The sequence below is a fragment of the Lissotriton vulgaris genome, chromosome 2_1 (assembly GCF_964263255.1).
Source record: "Lissotriton vulgaris chromosome 2_1, aLisVul1.2, whole genome shotgun sequence".
Classification (NCBI taxonomy): domain Eukaryota; kingdom Metazoa; phylum Chordata; class Amphibia; order Caudata; family Salamandridae; genus Lissotriton; species Lissotriton vulgaris.
The window spans coordinates 454,753,930-454,775,637 of NC_141687.1; positions in this window are offsets into that span (position 1 = coordinate 454,753,930).

Consider the following 21,708-nt stretch of genomic DNA (forward strand, 5'->3'; position numbering starts at 1 on the left):
GAATTCAGTTCAAATATATACCTCAAAACAGAAAGAAAGAAGATCATAAACCCAAAGCATCTAAATCTTGAATGAAAAATTACCAATTATTTAATTTATTAAATATTTTTATAAAAAATAGAATAAATATTGCTGCTCAACACTAAGCAATGGTGGGGAAAGTGTTAGACTTTGCAAGGGCTAGATTTACTATTTCCACTTCCCACTTTAAACCTGCATTAAGTATGCATAGGTAGAGTGAGATGTGAATTTCTGGGCACTCAATGACATCTGAGCTTTTCAAACACTAGTATATAGGTATATGTATATGGGTGGGTGTTAAAAATTGGGTTTTTGGCTGGCAGAGGTAGGCACTGGGTCCAAGCAGGAAAGAATCCTAGGCCCTTATTATGACTAGTCGTGATTGTGGTCCAACAATCGCAGCACTGCGGAACCACCTGCAGAATTACAACTGGGGCGGTCAGACCTCCACCAGACATCTGGCAACGCTGGGATCAAGGATGGGCCGGTAGTCTTTCCCTTGGAAAAACATGTTGGCAGTGCTGCTTCTAGCACTGCCAAGCATATTTTCAGTTGTCTCACCATCACTGTTTTCGGTGCTACCACCATGAAAAAGGTGTCTGAGAGGCAACAATGAGGGCCCTAACAGGGCCTCCTGCCACTCCAGAGACTGGGGGTGCAATCAGTGGGACACATTCTGTGCCCTCCTGTGTTTATCGACTCCATTTCTTGCATGGTGTGGCATGGACGCCCTCCACTCAGTAAGTCATTAAACACACCAAGTCCTAGTTCTCGTGGCAATATTTATTTATGGATCTGTAAACATCACTGGTTAAGCATTAGTCACCCCAGGGAATCTCATAATCTAGAGAGTATCACGATGTCTAAATCTATTGCCCTTATAAAAAGCAACCTAGCTCTGATCAAAACATTTAGAACAACACAAGACCAACAATCACATTGGAGGACACCGAAAAAATGTGTGAAGAGCGAGATGGCACCTCACGGGCGCACCACCAATGGGACCCCTGGCTGGTACTCACCAGGATCGCCCTGTTCTCATCATTGATGCCATCAAGCTTTAACGTAAATGTGTCTCAAACCCAAAGTGAAAGGACAGTGAATGGTGCAGTGGACACAACTTATATGTGACAAAAACATACAACATTAAACATTTAACATATAAGTTACTGTGCAACTAGGACAATACATTTTATTCATATTCCTTTCTTTGTTGCAAACAGTAAACACAAAAACATTAAAAAAGGAGAGTGTGAATACTACCTATCGAATCACACCCTACTTACAGCCTACTGGCTGCAAATTGTGCCTTAATGGAGGGTGTGTTATCCTTGAGCAGCAAGCTTCGAGAAGCGGTCGGATTTGTAGGATTGTAGGCGATGCATCAATTCTGAGTCATGCAATGGGCAGATGCATCATCGTTGGTTTACTGGCAAAGAAGGCATTGTATCGTCTTTGAGCAGGTCTGTTGGGGCTATGGAGTCCTCAAATCTGCAGTGTGTCAGCATCGGAGAGAATGCATCAGTTCTGACCAGTGCAAAGTTGTCTCTGCATGTATTTTGGCAGAAGACACCCAGGAAACCCACTTCCAAGGTCCCAGGACTGGATTGGCACCACTTGGCAGGGAACGACTCACAGTTGGCAGAGTCCACAGATTGCATCAGGGTTGGATGAAGTCTTTGATGTCCCTGAGACTTCACAGCAGGAGGAAAAACAGCAAGCCCTAAGATTCACTTGGTTTTGGGGATGTAGATAAGCAGGTTCAGTTTTTCTCACTACCTGGAAAAGAGGACAGCAGGCAGCAGGGCCATGCAAAACAGAGCAGGAGCCCAGCACAGTGAAAGTCAAACATGTCCCATGTAGATAGGAGCATTCGGGACAGGTGGGGAGGAGATTTCAACAGATGATGATGAGAGGAAAATAATTATTTATTAAATTTTCCCTCATCTGTCAAAGTCATCCCCCACCCAGCCCCACCTCTCCACCGCTCTTACCTGCACAGCAGTACTTCTTTTTGGCAAAGTGTCCTTAAGTACAGATGTGTACTAAGTTAACTGTGTTGGGGGTCAAGTGCACATGCCCAGTTGTGCCTTTGAAGTGGTTGAGACTGCAATCAGAGGCCTTTGAAGTGTACAAGGTCCCTGCCCTTCCTGCTCTGGCACCAGACTCGCTACAGGGGGCTTGCAGCTATTTGTGTGGGGACAGGCACAGCCCTATTCTGGTGCAAGTGTCAGCTCTTCCCTTCCATCATGCCCAGGTTGACCAATCAGGATATTAATGGCCCATCAGTATGTGAATGGCCCATTATTCACACCTCAGCTCCCTTTGTGTATGACTGTCTAGAGGGAATGCACAAAACCCAGCTGTCACCCATTCCAGACATGTATTCAGAGACAGGTAGAGGCACAGAATGGTTAAAGTACTTTCTAAAAGTGGTATTTTCAGACTTACAATATAATCAAACTTTACCATAAGTTGGGGTTTTGAATTGTGAGTCCAGAGACACCAAACTCCAAATATCTGATTTCACCTAATTGGAAATTACAGTTAAAAAAGTAATTGGTTAATCCTAATGTTAACTTGTGGGAGAGATATGCCTTGAAGTAGTGAAAAATTAATTTAAGAGATTTTCATCACCTGGGCATGTAAAACTTAAAAGTACATGTCCAACTTTTTAATTACATTGCACCCTGCCCATGGGGCTGTCCAGAGTCTACCTTAAGGGTGACTTATATGTATGAAAAAGGAAGGTTTGGGCCTGGCAAGACGATTAACTTGCCAGGTCAATATGTCAGTTTAAAACTGCACACAGAGGTTCTTCAGTGGCAGGCCAGAGACATGTGTAAGAGGGTGGCCCAATCAGTGATTAAAGCTCACTATTAGCATTTAATTTACAGGCCCATAGCACATATAGTGCACTTTACTAGGGACTTATAAGCAAATTAACTATGCCAATTGTGGATACACCAATGTTACCACATTCTTGGGAGAGAGCACATGCACTTTTGCACTGGTTAGCAGTGGTAAGGTGCCCAGTGTTCAAAAGCCAACAAAAATGAGGCCAGACAATTGGAAGGAGGCAGGCCAAAGGTTTGGGGTGACCCTGCAGGAAGGGTGATTAGACTAGACATGGGGTGGATATCTACCTACTGGCAGAAACACATCTACCAGACACAACGCACACGCGACTCCACTGTAACAGAAGGGGAGGGATATGGCAATCTCATTACTCCAACTACTCGTGCGGGGTGGCAATACTGATGCGGAAGGGGCTACCATGGCGGACACACCCATCTGTGTTGGACGTGGATGGGCGCTACATAATCCTACATGGTGAAGTATGCGGGTGGCAGATCACACTTGTAAACACATACGGCCTAACACAGATGACCCAGAGCTATTTTACCAAATATGGCATAAGGTACAGAAGATGGGGACAGCGGCACTGCTATGGGGGAATTTCAATCTCCTCCTTTCGCTGCAGGACGACAGAGTAGGCACGACTCGAACACACCATCCAGGAGCTGCGGAAGCACTGCGTAACATAGTTGATTACAACTACCTGGTAGGTACTTGGCATGCGATGCACCCCACAGCACACGAGGGAACATGCATTACTCAGCAACACAGCGCGTGGTCCAGATTTGATTTCTGGTTAGCCTCCGGAGATGTGCACACCTGGATGACTGGGATATCACACTACTCGTGCACCTTCTCTGACCACACACCATTAATGCTCCAATTTCTCATCCTGAAACAATATATCCAGCCTTTCAGGTGGCGCCTCCCTCCCCATACACTTCTAGACTTGGTGTTCAGAGAAGGGGTCCGAGACAAGATCATTGAATATTTTGAACTTAACACTGGCACTGTTGAGTCAACAAGGACTCTATGGGAGGCGTTTAAGGTTGTGATGCACAGGACTTGTATAGCCTTACAATCAAGAGTGCTGAGAGACATAAGACGCTACCTACATAAAATAGAAGGGGAGATAAAGGAATTAGAACCACAACACTTTTGCGTACCTGCTGCTGGGCTACTAGCACAAATCCAAGTTAAACTAACGGCTTTTCAAGAAGAAGCCGAACAGGAAACTAAATTCCTGCACACATATACACAGGCTAGACAGTGTGGGGAGGGAGACAGACCGGGGAAAACACTGGTGAACCTCTTGAGAACCCCAAGAAATGCCTCCTTAATAATAGAACTTAATAACACTGAGGCGACCCCGTTCAAGACCCTAAAAGAGTTGATAGCTATTATTAAAAAAAAACCACACAGCTCTATACCACGCAAACAGACCCGGCAGAGTCAGTTATATTTGATTACCTAGATACATTAGAATTACTCTGGTTAGAGAGGGCACACTCTGAATACCTTGACAAACCATTTACAGTGGAAGAGATTAGGCAAGTGATTCAAAGCCTCCCTGCGGATAAGGCCCCAGGTGTGGACGGTCTCACAGAAAAATTCAATAAAGAATATGCGGAGATCCTGGATCCTAAACTCCTAGAGGTATACCAAGAAGTGATGCAAGAGGGGATATTACCACAGACAATGAAGGAAGCACTCCAAAAGACCTGGGGCTGACTTCATACATGTAGAGTGGGAATGCAGGAATGTAGCCACATTTTGGAATACAGTGTTTGATCATATTGAGTCAATCACTGAGCGAATGATGACGAGGACTCCCATGGTGGCGCTACTGGACTATGTTCAGGACACTCCGCCCAAGGTGAGAAAACTAACAGCACTATTACTATTAATGGCCAAAAGACAGGTGGCGTTACACTGGGGAGCACCAACTCACCCTTTCAATAATGGCCTGGGTAAAGGACATAAATACTGCAGGGATCAACTGCCTGCTACTGGGAACTACTACTGGCCATATCCAGGCCAAAAGACATTTGGGCCCCATTCACCAGTTGGCTGCAGCAAATAGACAGAGAGGATCTATAACGAGGATGCCAGATAGAGAAGTTGCGGATGGTCCTTTTCTCGCCTCCTTCTGTTGTATGGCGTTTTAGGATCTGAGCAAAATTTCCCGATTCATACTCTTATATAGGTACAATTCACATTGCCCTTATATAGGCATAGAAACCATACCCATGTTTAGACATAGCCCATGCAGGCCAAATACAGGCATGGCTACTTCCACCCATACCAGAAAGCCACAACGATTTCTTGGGACATTCCCTTGCTTGAATATTGATTTGTCCAAGAACTCATAGAGTTTTCAAAGAACTAAAATTCCCTTGGGGTTCTTTGATGACGTTATTATGCCCAACTTCACGTCAAACGAGGTATAAATATGCCTTCACTTGCTCTAGCAAACACACAGTGGTTCGGAGCAGCTCGACTATCTACTCGCCTGACGCAGCTTGCTACAGCAAGTGCCAAAGGAAGCTGACCCTCTAGCTGACGCACTCATCGAGAAGCTGTCCTTTCTCTAGCTGAGAATCCAGCTCCAGTGTTTCCAAGCTCCCCTCACCGAGGTGTTGGGAAATCGAGTCCTGAGAGAGAGATACCAGACCTCCTTCCTTCTAAACTAAGGTATGGAGATGATTTGACCCTAAAGAGAAATCTTGGACAGATTCTTGGCAAATAAACTAAACCTATGCTACACCACACTTACTTCTTCCCTCGTACTAGACATATGTAAGGTACATTGGGGTAGGCATATTTTAGAAGTACCAGTTGAGTTCTTTTAGCCGTTGTTATTTATGTATGTATTTATCTTTAGTTTAGAAACCATACAATTCTTTTACAGGATTCTTTTATAATACTCTTCACCCTGTACGCATTATACTTTGCAGCCTGTATTACGATTGTAGCAGTTCACTTTACTTGCATGAGAAAGAAGACTGTTCATAAAATCCGTTTTATTGAAAACGCCCATCTCTCTATTTCTATGCACCTCTGGTGAAACGATGCATGCACGATTGACTGAGTAAAATATCTATCTATTGTTTCCATGACTCTGAAGATACGCTATTTCTTCGGGAAACAAAGTTGTCATGTTTATGCGGTTGTCAGAAACTAATCCCTTCTTGTTTATTCAAGAACGTTTCTAGTGACCTCCAAGCTAGCTGGCACTCACAATTAAGTCTAATATATTCGATAGAGACCTAGTAGACATAAGTCCTACGTCAAATCTATAGGATATGTTATTCCAATGTGCAGATCCTATTGGGAATATAAGAACTACACTACACTCCCTCCTTCCTCCCCTCCCACCCTTGCATATCCATTGACAAAGAATATGGTTCAAGTGTGAATGCGGCACAAGAGTGTGGTAAAATTAAATTACCTATGCTTAATTTATGCGGTAAAGTTCAATAAGAATAACTCATGAAAAATAAGAGGCAAAATCCGTGATATTTGAGGTTTTCAAAAAGGGGTTTTATTCCTTAAAAAGGAATTGGGTATTTGGCTCGAGCCAAGGTGGCATACCATTCCGTCACCACGTAGGTTCGGGAAGGGACTGACAGACAACATTTTATTAACAAACATTCATATATATAGTCAATGCATTACAGTAATGTCATATTGCAGAAGGCGTAACAGCTGAGAGGGGAGATAAGAATGCATATACGTAATAAAAAGGCGTTACAATAGGCGTGCATAAAGGCGTGAACTAGAAACGTCATTAACATGAGGTCACAAGTAGGTGGATCCATAAGTGAATCCTACGGTGTCAGCAGAAATACATGGCAGAGATGCGCGCGCAGCAGCATGACGTGTGATTTACGTGTAACTGTTGGGTGAAGGGGGACTTGACATTTAGCCCTACATGTGGAGACAAAAGTCTGGAATGTCAGATCAATCTAATCCCAAATCGTATCTAATATCTTATGTTTAAGGAACAGTATTATCTGGAAGGGAAAGGTCTCTCGGACAGAAGCTATTCTATACTGACTGTGAGTGCGTGTATAAGCGTCTACGTGTCTGCATGAGATGCGAGGGGGCATGGGCCTACCATGGAAACAGGAGACAGTGAGGCCGGGCCCTTAGCTCTGCAGCTGGAAGGATGTTTACTTGAACTACGAGACAGGAATGTATTTTCGAGGAGCGGAGCAGATAATTCGAAGGTTGAATACAGTCTTGGCAGGCAACAGGCTGAGCCAAGCGCCGTTAGCCGCGCAGGGAGTAAGGCAGAGGTCACGGTACAGAGGCAGACCCAGGCTGAGGCATTTCAGAGTCAACAGGCAAGAAAAAGCTTGATGGCAGAATTCAGGGCCTACTTCGCCAGAGCTGAAAAACGTGTAAAGTACACCACAAAAAGACGTTGGCATGGCACACTTAGGAACAGAATATCCGACCCATTCATGGTGGATCTGAAAGAGGACACGTTAACGTTGGACGCAAATGTATTTGCGTCTTCATAGCTTAAAGTAGAGGGAACATACATGTATTTTGTAATGTGTACACGGAATCGTTGGGGTCTAAGATAGGGGACACAATTGATCATAGAATTTATATTTCCTCATTCCCTCCTTGTCCCCTACGGACCCTTCATGATATATCGATCCTCATGAATCGATCAATTTGTTCACGTAACATAATTTGCTCTTCTTTCTTCTTTTCTCCTTTTGAATGGGAATTTGAATGCGGGAAACATGATGTGGCGCACAAGCCGCAAATCGCTGGTCCACATTGTAAACACAGGCAACAACTGAATACTATGAGAAGACCAATGCCTAGGAATGATAGGATCTTCCATCCCCAAGCGGTCAATGTTGTCCAGAACCAACCGGACCAAGTCCAGGTGCCTGGATTCTGATGTATCAAACTTGCAATCTTATGAAGACGTGTTGTAGCTTTATATACCGTTGGCGCGTTTTCTGGAATGAAAACACAGCAACTCGACCCGATGACCTTACAGGCTCCGCCCCTATCTGCTAGGATGACGTCAATGACGAGACGATTTTGAAGAACAACAACCCGCATGGCAGACTGTTCCTCTGTTAAGTTGCCTAGAGCAGAAGTAGTTTCATTCACTACCGCTTCGAGGGTTCTAGTTAATTTGCGTATCAGTTTACTATTAAAGACAGCACCTAAGTAGGGGAAGAAACCTTTATTGAAGTCTGTGTATTGTTCCCATGCCGTTTCAGTGTAGTCGACAATCGGGAGATCTCTTCGAAGTCTATTGTTTACTAGATTGGTATTTCTGTGGTAATCAGGAGGAGCTAGAAAAACAGGTGGTAGAAGGAATGCAATGTAACAGGTACCATCCCAATCTAAAGGTAAGCGTATGTATGCTGTATGACCACAAACGAAGTAGGAGTGTCGCGTAGCTCTGAATGTAGACTTGCCTTGGTCATTGAATTCGACTATGGTAGTACATTTACTATGACCCAAGTGTACTGAACCATTCTTTCTGATACATAATTCACCCGTGACTGGTAATACTGACATAGCAGGTAATACTGGTGCAGCTTCTGATTCCAAAGTTAGGATCATGAGGTTAATTGTATAATTTCCTAACCCATATACTTCATTTTCTAGATCAGTTCCTGTTCTAGTGGGAAGTCCCTTCTTGTCAGGGTAACAGACTTTAAGCAGAACTAAGTTCAGGTTTCCCCAAACCCAATTCCCGTCAAGGACAGCAATGTCAGAATTTAAGGAATTAATCAGTCTAAACCACGCACCACATGAGCCGTTGTGAGTGAACGGGTACGGAAAGAGGGGCAGAACTCCCTTGTATTTCTGGTAAGGAGGGAGTCGGCCACATATCCAACAGTTTGTAGCGTTATTAGTTTGATGGGAGTGATGTAACATGCTAATGAATGTGTTGTTGCGCAGCGCAAGTCTGTAAGACAGTTCATGTGGAGGTAATTCGCTAAAAGAATGTTCGGCAGTAACATTGTAAGCAGATTGTTCATGCTTGAAGATAGGGTAGTATATAGGCAGCAATATACTAGCAGCAATAATCAGAAGGCTTAGAAAAAACATAATCAATAATGTCACTATACAGTGACTACGGAGTGATTTACAATATGCACGTTTCTTGAGTTGTCTCTGTCTATCTCTCTCTCTATCTCGGTCTAGGGGATACATGTCAGAAACTAATTTAACCGATTCAGCTAGGGGAGGACTTAAACAATTAAACTGTCTGACTTGCTAGACCGTAGTTTGAGTCTGTATTCTTCAGAGGCGGTTTTCTCAACTAGGGGGAGTTTTGAATCAGTCTGTGGAGGAGGGCAGGGCTTAGAGTCCAAGTCCGAAGGGAGTCCGTGGAATTTTTTAATGTGGCTCGAATGTAGCCACCCTTTTCTGCCCTCCACTTTAACAGCGGTCCTCGTCGTCAGGAGGACCAATTTCGGAGTTTGCCAGCGGGGCTCCAGTGGACTCCTCCGGTCGAAGTTGCGAACGAAGACAAAGTCGCCAGGGACTACTTCATGGGGCTTCACCTCGGTGTTGTCGGGAAAGGCTGCAGCTACCTGTGAACGACAAGATTGTAGTGCAGACATCAAGGAGGCAAGGTAATCTGTCAGCATAATACAGTCAACATCTGTGATTTTACGAGGTATAGGCGTCCCCCACATATTTGGTGGCCTACCAAAGACCACTTCATACGGGGATAGCCCGGTTCGAGAATGCGCCACCATCCTCATATAAAAAAGGGCAACTGGCAAGGCTACTATCCAGTCAACGCCTTTCTCTCTACATATTTTCGAAAGTCGGATTTTCAGAGTCTGATTATGGCGCTCCACGAGACCTGCTGCCTCGGGATGCCGAACACAGTGGAACTTCCACTGATAACCAAACAGGAGTGTAATGTGTTTCACAAGCTCGGATGAGAATGGCTGACCGTTATCTGAGTATACGATACGGGGCAAACCATACCGTGGGAAGAATTCGCGAACCAGCTGCTTGGCAGTGGTCGGAGCAGTGTAATCTGGAACTGGATATGCTTCTGTCCATCGGGAAAGTGCACATACGACTACGAGGACATACTTGAATCCTCGACAACGTTCCATCTGGATATAATCCATCTGGAGGACTTCAAAAGGGTGATCGGGAGGCTGAAATCCACCTTGCTCTACTGGAATGCTTTTACCTGGATTGAACTGACAACAAATCATGCAAGTACGCACTTTTTGTTTCGCTGCTGCTCGTAAGTTTTTATTGTACCATATGTGTTGAATACTGTCTAGCATGGCCTTTTCTCCTAGGTGTACTGGACTATGTACTGTGTTAATGATTACTTGAACCATAGAGTCGGGGAGAAACCATGTAGATTTTCCCTTCGTCATCCATCCTTGATCTGTTTGGATCCCTCCTAGTTCAGTCCACTTCTTCATTTCGTCTGGTGTGGCATGTGTCTGTATGTCAATTACATCATGTGCGGGATTCCTGACTGTCAGGCAGTGTGTCAGAGTCGGGACTATTGTCTTTGTCACGTCAGTTGCATGAATTCGATTCTGGGCAGTCTGCTTAGCTGTTCGGTCTGCCAGGTCGTTACCCTGGGAGATAGTGTCGGTGACTTTTGTATGTGCCTTACACTTCATAATAGATATCGCGGTAGGTAGATGTATTGCATCTAACAGAGCTTGAATGAGGGGACCGTGTTGGATGTTGGCACCGTGAGAAGTTAAGTAACCTCTCTCTCGCCAGAGGACTCCAAAGTCGTGAACGACTCCGAATGCATAACGTGAATCAGTGTATATGTTGACTTTCTTATTTTTGGCTTGAATACAGGCTTGTGTCAGAGCGATGAGCTCTGCTGCTTGAGCTGACAGGGTGTCGATACAATTGGTTTCTATAACTTCGGTGTTTGTCGTGACTGCATAGGCCGCCACTAATTCACCTGTACCGGTTCTCATGCATGAACCATCCACATAAAGTGTCAGGTCTGGATCTGGTAATGGAACATCTGTCAAGTCTTGTCTGGGTTTCGTCGTAATAGTAATGACTTCAATACAATCATGTTTCAATGGATCCACACCATTTAATGGCAAAAGTGTGGCAGGATTTAATGTGCTACAACGCCTGATTTCTATGTGTGGTTGAAATAATGTCAATTTATAACCTGTCAGTCTTGCTATGGTCAAGTGTTGGGTCTGTGTACGATTTAAAAGAACTTCCACGGAGTGTGGAACTTGTACTGTCAATTGATGTCCTAACACTATGGAATCACTTTGTCTGATTGCTAAAGCTGTCGCAGCGACTGATTTCAAGCACGCAGGCAGGGCCTGGGCTACTGGATCTAATGTGCTAGAAAAGTAAGCACACGGTTTGTGTGAACCTGCTTGTTCCTGAGTGAGGACTGACAATGCAGTACCTTCACGTTCTGTGACAAAAAGTGTAAAAGGCTTACTGTAACATGGTGTTGCTAAAACAGGTGCTTGACATAAGGCTTTCTTTAAGTCCTCAAAAGCTTGTGTATGTTCCTGAGTCCAAGAGAGGACAGTCGATGTCGCTGCCTCCTGAGTTGTCAACTGAATGAATGGTTTTGCTAGAAATGCATATTGGGGAATCCATTGTCTGCAGTACGAGGTGAGGCCTATGTTTTGTGTTTTCGGTGGTGACATGTTTACAATTAACTGGATGCGGTCAGGAGTGAGCTGTCTCCCCACTTTGGACAGCAAGTGACCCAGGTACACAACTTGCTGAACACAGAATTGCAGCTTCGAAGGGGATACCTTGTGCCCCTTGTCAGCCAGAAAATTTAAGACCGTCAGTGATGCTTTTTCACATTCGGGTTCGCTTCGGGCGGTGATCAGCAGATCATCGACATACTGAAGCAGAGCGGTGTTAACAGGCATGTGGATACTGTCAAGTTGTCTTTTCAGTGCTTGGCTATAGATGCTGGGGCTTTCTGTGAATCCTTGAGGTGCGCGTGCAAATTTGAAACTTCGTCCATTTAAACTGAATCCGAACAAGTATTGGCTTTCCGGATCGATTGGGACGCTAAAGAAGGCGTTCTTGAGGTCAATTACAGTAAAGAACGTCGCTTCTGAATCAATGGCAGTCAATAATGAAGAGATATCTGGAACCACAGGATACTGTGGTACAATACATTTATTCAATTCGCGCAGATCAATAACTAATCGATATACAGGTGGTGCATTTGGATCAGTACGTTTAAGAACTGGATTGATAGGAGAATTACATACATTGGAGTCGGTTTCCACGACCACTCCTTGTGCAATGAGCTCGTCAATGATTCCCAGTAAAGCCACTACAGCATCTGGTGGTAACTTGTATTGTCGAATTCGTGGTAATACCACTCCTGCTTTGAGTGTGACTCGATATGGTGTAATGTGCATACAACCTACATCAGTGGGGCCTTGCGCCCACAAGTGTGCAGGGACATTCTGTAACCGGTGATCCATGCCTCTCAATACATAGTGTCCTTTAAAATCTCGCAAGAATAATCGCACTCCTTCCGGAGAACAGCATATTATAGCTCCTAGAGCCTTCAAAGTCTTTATACCTAGCAAGTTTTCCGGACATGATTTTGTAAGCAATAAATCTGTAGTCCGTGTCAGAGGGCCAACTGCAAGAGGAAGGGGTTGTGATACTTCATTAATAATAGGTTTTCCTGAAAATCCAAGGGAAACATTCTGTGAGCCTGAGAGGGGTGCCCCTGGAACCTCATCGTGACTTATTGTGGTCCTGCTTGCCCCTGTATCAATGAGAAACTTTCTGTCTTTCCCTAATACTTGACTGTGTACGTAAGGACCTTCTTGATCTACAGGAACCTCAATAAGAGGCAAACCAAACTCCCTCTCTAGGCTGTTTCATGTGTATCGCTGATAATCGGGGTAGTCATTTTGTGCATACTGGTACATCTGTTGTGTCGTGTTCTGTGTTGCGGTAATGGGCTGTTGCTGTGGTACTGCTACAGTCTGTGATGAAGCTGGCATAGGCGGAATATGTTGTATATTCTGGGGTACTTGTTGCTGGGCCTGATCTTGTCTAGGGGGACGCGGTCTCTCCTTGGTCTTACCCGTGGAGATATTGTGTTTCAGGACTGCACAATCGTTTATATAATGACCTGGTTGTTTACAATAGTTACAGACTCCTTTAACAGGAGCCGTCGAATTACTAGGCTGGGTCGCACCCTTCTTGTGACCGTCAGCAGGAACTGACTGGGCAACTAACATTTTCATTTTCGTGTCCTTCATACGTCTTTGTTCATGTTCTTGTTCTTCTCTGATTCTATTCTGGTGATACTGTAACATTTGTAACATTTGTGAAGGGGTGTTAGCTTGCCAAGTACTCTCGACTTTCAGTACTCTGTTCTTTACCTGTGGTAGGGAATTCTCGACTAATTTCGTTACAAAAAGGTGTGGATATGATTCGCTACTTGGTTTCAGGCCGCTGTTAATACCAAAACATTTTTCAAAACGGGAATAAAAATCACTAGTGTCTTCATCGGGTTTTTGTTTGCAGGCTGAGATTGCACCCCAGTCTTCCTTTTTCGTACTTAATAAACGTGGCAACACTTGTACTAACAATCCCGGTAACGCTTTAACTTTGTCCCCAAGCCCTAGGCCTGGAACCCGAGTATTCTCTTCGTTTTCTAATGCAGCCCACTCAATCTTTGCATTTCCCACTTCCCATTCTTTTTCTTTAAGTTTCTCGTAAATGCCAGCAGGCAGTAGTACTTTCAGTATTTTCATAAGGTCAGGATAAGTGTAATCACCCATGAGTAACATGTCTTTTATTTCACGGTGAAAACCTGCGGGATCTTTGTCATGGCTGGGTACTAGTTTTTTCATTTCCAGTAATTCTATTTTTGTTATGGGTGTGTACACAAACACACGTCTAAGCGTATTATCAGGATTCTGAACTGGGTGCACTTCTCGTAACGGATTCTGTCTGTCCATGTAATACATTTTTCTTTCCATGGAATGTGCTGAATCAGACTGTGGACACAGGAAGGCACTATATCTATGCCGATGTTCTAAAATCACTTTAATTAGATCGGTACCTAGACCTCTCCATTTATTCATGAGCAGTTCTGCTAATATATCCGGCAGGGGCCCTGGATCAGAGTGTTGACTTCTATACAATAAGAGCAGGTGTTGTATCATGTACGTACCAGCTAAACGCTGTTCACTTGGTGTCATGTTCAAAAATGTGTGTGCTAACGCATCATCACTATATTTCCCCGCATCGTCAGCCCATTGTACTGCTGACCTAGCTAATTCTTGTTCATCCATCGAATCGAGTACATGGTACCCCATTCGTTCTCGAAGTCTGTTATCAGTGGCTTGGAATAAGTGTTCAGGAGTTCTCGGGTTACACATGGATTCTTGAAAAATTCTTTTACTTTCTGGACGCACTGGGCGCATTGAATTATTAAAGGGTCTTCCTTTACCTACATATGCTATTGTTTCTCTAACTGGTAATTGTGCTTGTCCGGTCGCCGTTTCTGGTTGCTCCTCCTCCCCTGAAGACTCAAACTTGTCTGATTCTAGTTCTGGTTCTGACTGTCTTGTTTCATGTATTTTTATTACTACTCTTCTGATTCTTTGATACATGTTTTTTATACAATTCTGTTTATCGTGGTTCCCGTCTGCTATATTCTGACCCCATCTATGAAGTGCTTTCATTTCCTCCGGGTCTACACCCGGCCTATCTTGTTCTCTTATTAAGCAGTTTATAAAAAACCTTAATATCTTGGCTTGAGTGTCAACTTTCTGGTGAGCCATGGCCTGGCCAATACTCTCAGGACCTTCCCCTGTTTGGACAAAATGATATATTCTGTCTAGATGATCAATCATTCCGGGTAGTGTCAATAGAAAGTTGGTGACCCGTCTTAGTCGTACTGATGCGAGTATTAATCTTTCATCATTTCTACCGGGTACTGGATCATATCTACAATCCCCGAGACGTTCCTTTATTATATCAAAATCGGCTGCCCGAGGTGTACGTTGTTGTGCTAGATCCCTGTAAGTCCATCTATGTGCTTGTGGTGGTGTCTGGAAACCTGTCGCCCCTCATGACGCGCCTCCTGATGCGCCGTCTCCGAAGGGATTCATTGGGTGTAAGGTAGAAAGGTTAGTTGTAGGAAGAGGTGGAAGGACTGCTGGAAGACCAGGAAGGACAGCCGGGACGGGAGGAACAGGAGGAGGAGTAGCTTGTGGCGGAGGTGGGGGCGGATTGTCTCGGGGTGCAGCGCCGCCAGGAGGAGGTGTGCGTGGCGGTGCAGTATTAACATATTCGGGGGCTACATCATCTAGATAGGAAGAAAGGAAAATGTCCTTTGCGGTTTTCTGATGCATTTTAGTCGGGAGTATTGGAGGTGGTAGATCTTTTGGTACTTCCGGGGTGGCCTTAGGTAAACCTTCGGTTAAAAGAGGGTACATACCATTCATAAGTGTGTTTCGTTGTCTGTCTACTTGTTCTATTTTTACTCGGATACCTTCCTCAACTAATACGTTTTCTTGGGCCTTGTCTGAATCCTCTTTCCTTTTCTCTTCCTTTCTGTGTGCTTTTTCTGTGCGCCTATGCGATTCTTTATGCCATAATTCAATGGCATCTTTCTGTGACTGTCTGGCTTTCTTTTTCCATAATGCTTCTTCTACTCTCATGATGCAATCTGCATCCCATGTCCCAGCAGCGGGCCATCTCTGATTCTCCGCTAGATCCTTGGTGTAGTCCACCCATAACTCGAGATATAAAACGGCATCTAGGCCATGTTTGTGGTACATAAAGTACCCTGGAGTGTCCCTAGGTGGAATGGGAACGGCTTCCTCGAGTATCCCTTTTCTAGTGTTTATTTGTCTTAATTTAGAGAATAACGGCATCTTAAAACCAGGCTACTTGATCCTTACTCAGATATGAACACACTGATCACAATAATGAAGATCGAACAATCACTCATACCACGACATTTTAAGACACATTAAAACATTTTAAGACGAACAACAATGATTAGAATAAAACTAGCTGACTGCATGATACTGGATGTACTGCTAAACAGTACAGATACACTGCTAAACAGTGCAGACGAGATATACTGCTAAACAGTACAGATACACTGCTAAACAGTGCAGACCAGGTCTGTGTACCCAAACCCGTCTTGACCGGCACAAACTAATGCGCACGTCTAGATGCGTCCCCAGCAACGGTACTCACCGGGATGCACGGAAACAGAAGGCCTCGGAAACTCTGGACTGGACTGGACCGGACTGGATTCGGACTCGACTCGTAACGCGGATACTTCGGAACTTCGGAACCTGGTGGGCCTCCGTATACCTCGGATCTTGCTCTCTCAGCTAGGCTCTGGTCGGGATCCTCCGCACTCCTCACCGCCTCGTCTGGGTGTTGATCGCAGCCTCAGTCACCTCCGTTGGCCTGAGGGAGATACAGGAAATCCTGCGGGTACGCGTAGTGGTCCGTCCGGCTGTGGCAGGGGGCCGGGCCTGCAATGCACCTCCGGCGCGTAAGATGGGGGAGGGGTCCCTATTCGGGCGCCAATTATGTGGTAAAATTAAATTACCTATGCTTAATTTATGCGGTAAAGTTCAATAAGAATAACTCATGAAAAATAAGAGGCAAAATCCGTGATATTTGAGGTTTTCAAAAAGGGGTTTTATTCCTTAAAAAGGAATTGGGTATTTGGCTCGAGCCAAGGTGGCATACCATTCCATCACCACGTAGGTTTGGGAAGGGACTGACAGACAACATTTTATTAACAAACATTCATATATATAGTCAATGCATTACAGTAATGTCATATTGCAGAAGGCGTAACAGCTGAGAGGGGAGATAAGAATGCATATACGTAATAAAAAGGCGTTACAATAGGCGTGCATAAAGGCGTGAACTAGAAACGTCATTAACATGAGGTCACAAGTAGGTGGATCCATAAGTGAATCCTACGGTGTCAGCAGAAATACATGGCAGAGATGCGCGTGCAGCAGCATGACGTGTGATTTACGTGTAACTGTTGGGTGAAGGGGGACTTGACATTTAGCCCTACATGTGGAGACAAAAGTCTGGAATGTCAGATCAACCTAATCCCAAATCGTATCTAATATCTTATGTTTAAGGAACAGTATTATCTGGAAGGGAAAGGTCTCTCGGACAGAAGCTATTCTATACTGACTGTGAGTGCGTGTATAAGCGTCTACGTGTCTGCATGAGATGCGAGGGGGCATGGGCCTACCATGGAAACAGGAGACAGTGAGGCCGGGCCCTTAGCTCTGCAGCTGGAAGGATGTTTACTTGAACTACGAGACAAGAATGTATTTTCGAGGAGCGGAGCAGATAATTCGAAGGTTGAATACAGTCTTGGCAGGCAACAGGCTGAGCCAAGCGCCGTTAGCCGCGCAGGGAGTAAGGCAGAGGTCACGGTACAGAGGCAGACCCAGGCTGAGGCATTTCAGAGTCAACAGGCAAGAAAAAGCTTGATGGCAGAATTCAGGGCCTACTTCGCCAGAGCTGAAAAACGTGTAAAGTACACCACAAAAAGACGTTGGCATGGCACACTTAGGAACAGAATATCCGACCCATTCATGGTGGATCTGAAAGAGGACACGTTAACGTTGGACGCAAATGTATTTGCGTCTTCATAGCTTAAAGTAGAGGGAACATACATGTATTTTGTAATGTGTACACGGAATCGTTGGGGTCTAAGATAGGGGACACAATTGATCATAGAATTTATATTTCCTCAAGAGAAGAAACTGTCATGTATTGAGATAAAGTGGACACCCTATTAGGTTGTTGCTAATAGCTGAAGCCTTGGGACTGGCATTATAATGGATTGATGGCGAAAATGTGTGCATTGCGAACTTCTTTGCTTACTGTATATGTCTCTCTTCTCATTTGGGTCTTGTTGTTTTCTTTTTTTTTGTTTGTAACTGTTATTATATGACAAAATCTCAATTAAAAAAAAAATATTCTCAACTGAGCTCCTATGCCTCTCACATGGGCAGGGGCCAAAATAATCCCACTTCAATAAAAGGGCTCCACCTTTCTGCCCCTCCCCACCCCCCCCCCTGCAACTACATACCAATCAGCCTTAATGATTGGTCACAAAAAATTGTTTGTACCATACTCCTTGCTCTGCTTCATGCCTGGATGGAAGAATATCAAATTCTAACTCTCTTCATGTTGGATTCAGGAAGGGAATTAGCACAATTGACCAAGCTATTCATTTCCAACTAATTTATTAGAAAACAGTGGTCTTCGGGTAGCAATCTTTACACTGCATTCGTCACTTTACAATCAGCATTTGACAGGGTTCCTTGACTGAAACTTTGACGGGTTATGACTGCTTTGTGTGTCTCTCTTGATATTTTGGCTATTTTAGCCAGACTATACCTAATAAGTTTGCACAATTGTGGTAGGGATTGTCTGGTGAACTGAAGGACCTCTTCCCTGTGCACCATGGGGTCAGGCAAGGGTGCATCCATGCCCCCACCATTTTTTCACTATATGTGAATGATTTGATAACTTTTTTGGATGATTGTGATGAAGACGCACACAGATTGGCAAACATTAAGACTTCGGCCTTAATGTTTGCAGATTTTCAAATCCCCCATGGGCTTACAAAAACATTTTATGTCATTTTGAGAGGTTCTGTGAGCAGAGTGGTCTTGCAATCAATGTTGATAAAACTAGATTTATCATCTTAAATCCTGGCAGCACCACAAGATCTAACCCCAAGTTTATTGGTGTTACTTTGGAGCCGGTAATTTGTAATTTATTTATTTGTTTGCATAAGTTAATTAAACCATTACATTACAATAAAGGATTAAAAAAGAACATCACAATTCATAGAGGTAAAAAAAAAGAATCAGTGCAATTGTTAAATGTCAGCGTTTGACCAGGGGCTTCTTATCATATTTGCAATTGTGCGTTGCCTTTTGGCTGGTCCCACACGAGATTGTCACCCAACTAGCTCTTTCAAGTCACCAAGACTACTTTGGTTTCCAATCTTTTTGCTGCAATCTTTTTGCTGATACTCTTTTTCTTGTAAGGTGCTTGTGCTTTGCGACTGTGTAGGGTAGTGTTCTTTCACAGGCCTTCGTTTAAAAGTATCCAGTATCTGCATTTGGACAGTCTGAGGGCTAGGTGTGGAGGCCATGCCAGGATACATAGCACCCGCAGCGGGCCAGGATGTGAGGTTCTTTTTGAGTGAAGCATACTACAGAGGCCATTTGTGCCCGGTGCCCTGCTCGGTTTAATAGATGATATTAGTCTAATAATATCCCTTGGTTGAATCGGGTGTGATGTTCATCTCTGTTTGATGAGACTGAGGCCGTGGTGAGTGTAAGGTTGTGTGCCAGGAACAGTGTTCTCACATCGTTCTCCCACACATGTGCAAGGGACCGCATTTGACCTCAGGGTGCGAGGGATTTTAATGTGTTCACACACTGCCAGAATTGAGCTAAAGCTCCTTCTTTGAACATAGAGAATATCTTTTTCCATTCCCCATGTTGCTGAGCATGTTTCAGGGCCCAGATGCTTTTTTTGTGGGCATTCTGTGCTTCTTTTACTGCCAGTAGATTTCCGTTTGTTAAATTTAGTTTAAACATGCGGGATATTTTCCTCAGGTTCTTCCGTACGAGGTAAATGCTTCGTTCCAACAGAGATTTGATAATGTCGCTTGGCGATTGTTGAAATCGCTTTGAGAGACCTCTGTGGCCCTGGAGAAGTGCTCCGAGCTCTCTGGTCATCAGATCACAATTTGTTGGGAGAAGATTCCCCCTGATGATTCTGTAATCGGAGGTTCACATTGTTCAGCCATTTAGCCACCTGGGGTGAGTGAAAAGGTTGCCACTTTATTCGCTTTACTGCGTTCATTAATTCATCCTCTGTAGAGTGGCCTAGCTCCTGGCTGGTATCTGCTATCTGATGGTTTAAATACAGAATTATTACCAGGGGATTGTGACCACTTTCTGTGCAATTTACGATGGCAAAGCTCTGAAGATGATTAATTAAGCCACTTTACATGAAGATGTAATCAATTGTAGAGATTTTCTTAAACATGGGACAGGCGTCCGTCGGAGTCTGGTCTGACGATTTTAGACCGTATATGGTGAGTAGATTGTTGAATTGGTCATGTTCACCAATTCCTCTGTCCGGAATTATGATGATAGCCCAGGTATTTGGTTTTAAAGTCGTCTACCAGCAGAAATGCATGTGCGGGATAAAATCCGGTTATTGTCTTGATTCTCTAAAACTGGGTCCCCATAGTGAGCGCTTTTGAAGATTTGTGGGGATTCAGGTAGCGATTTATGAGGCCCAATGAGAAAGTCTTCTGGACGCTTTTTAGGCCTTTGATGGCTAGGGCTAAGTTGTTAAACTTAGCGCCATCGCAGGGGGGAATGGAGGTCGCATCTTGTCCTTAAGAATAGGGTGCAGCCTCGCGTTTCCGAAATGGCAGAGAGAGGCACCTCTCTCCGCCACTTCCTTGTGAATATGACTCTTACCACCAGATTCTTCAAAGTAACGTTTTGTGAGTCCTTATTAGCGAATTTTAAGGATTCGTTATTAAAGACTCGCAAAACGGGATGCATGTAGAAATTGCAATTTTTATGCGATTTCTACTGCTTCCTTATTTGCGATTCGCAATTAGCGAATCACAAATAAGGAAGCAATTTCAAGGGTGCCAGGGTGTCCAAAGGACACCCTGTAGCACCCCTGAAATGGCAATGTACATTGGTGTTGCGCACACACATGTCCAAAGGACATGTGTGTGTGTAACATACAACTTAGAAAAATGCACTAAAGTGCATTTTTCTAAGTTTTTGCTATTTACCACGTAGTTAGACTTTGCGGTAAATAGCGGCCCCAGATTGCGAATTCGCAATTTTAAAATGGTTCATGAATTGCATTTAAGGAATCTCAAATTGAGATTCCTTAAATGCAATTAATCGCAATTTAGCGATTTCTAGAATTGCGATTTTTGCATTTGGGATGATGAATCCCAAATGCAAAAATAGCGCTCGCAAAGGGCCAGATTCTCAGAATCTGGCCCTTTGCGAGCCGATTTCAGCTTGATGAATCTACCTGATAGTTTTTACTGTATCACGCTATTTATTCTCAATGTGGAGTCTGCAACAAGTGCCAAGTTTTTAATTGCCCATCTCTGTGGCTAGTATTTTCAACGTTTTAACCTAAAGTATTTATGACTTGTCTAATAAGGGCACTACATTGAGCCGCATTGTAAAATGGTTTTCAAACATGTTCTTATCTTTAAGCTTCTTAATATTCATCTTGACATCACTGGAAGGTTTATTTTGTTTTTAGATGCATGTATTAATTCAGAACCTGTGTAAAATGGATTGTTGCTTCCTTACTATCAGAGGGATCCGTATCGGTTTCGTTTTGCACTTTTCTAGTGTTTCTGACATCTAGAACTATATTTACGATTTTACTGTGTTTAATCTTATCAATTGTTTTTTAGATTTTTTTTAACTCAGCAACCCAATCATTGTAATGGACTGAAATGTCAAAGCATATTTGTATTTTAGGCTTTTCAATTCTGTGATCATGTCATTTTCTAAGAATTGAAAAGTTAGTGTAAATTGCAAATCCACAAATTTATAGTCAAAGGAGCGAAATAAAGTTTGAAAGTGAAGAATTAATGGAAAGGGGCGACCACTCGGTCCCCCCGAACGTATGGCAGAGTGCCTCGATCCCCCCGGGAAGCCATTTTGGGCGGGAGGCGCGTCTCGGCTGGTATGCCCGAAGCGGCGTAGCTGGGGCGCG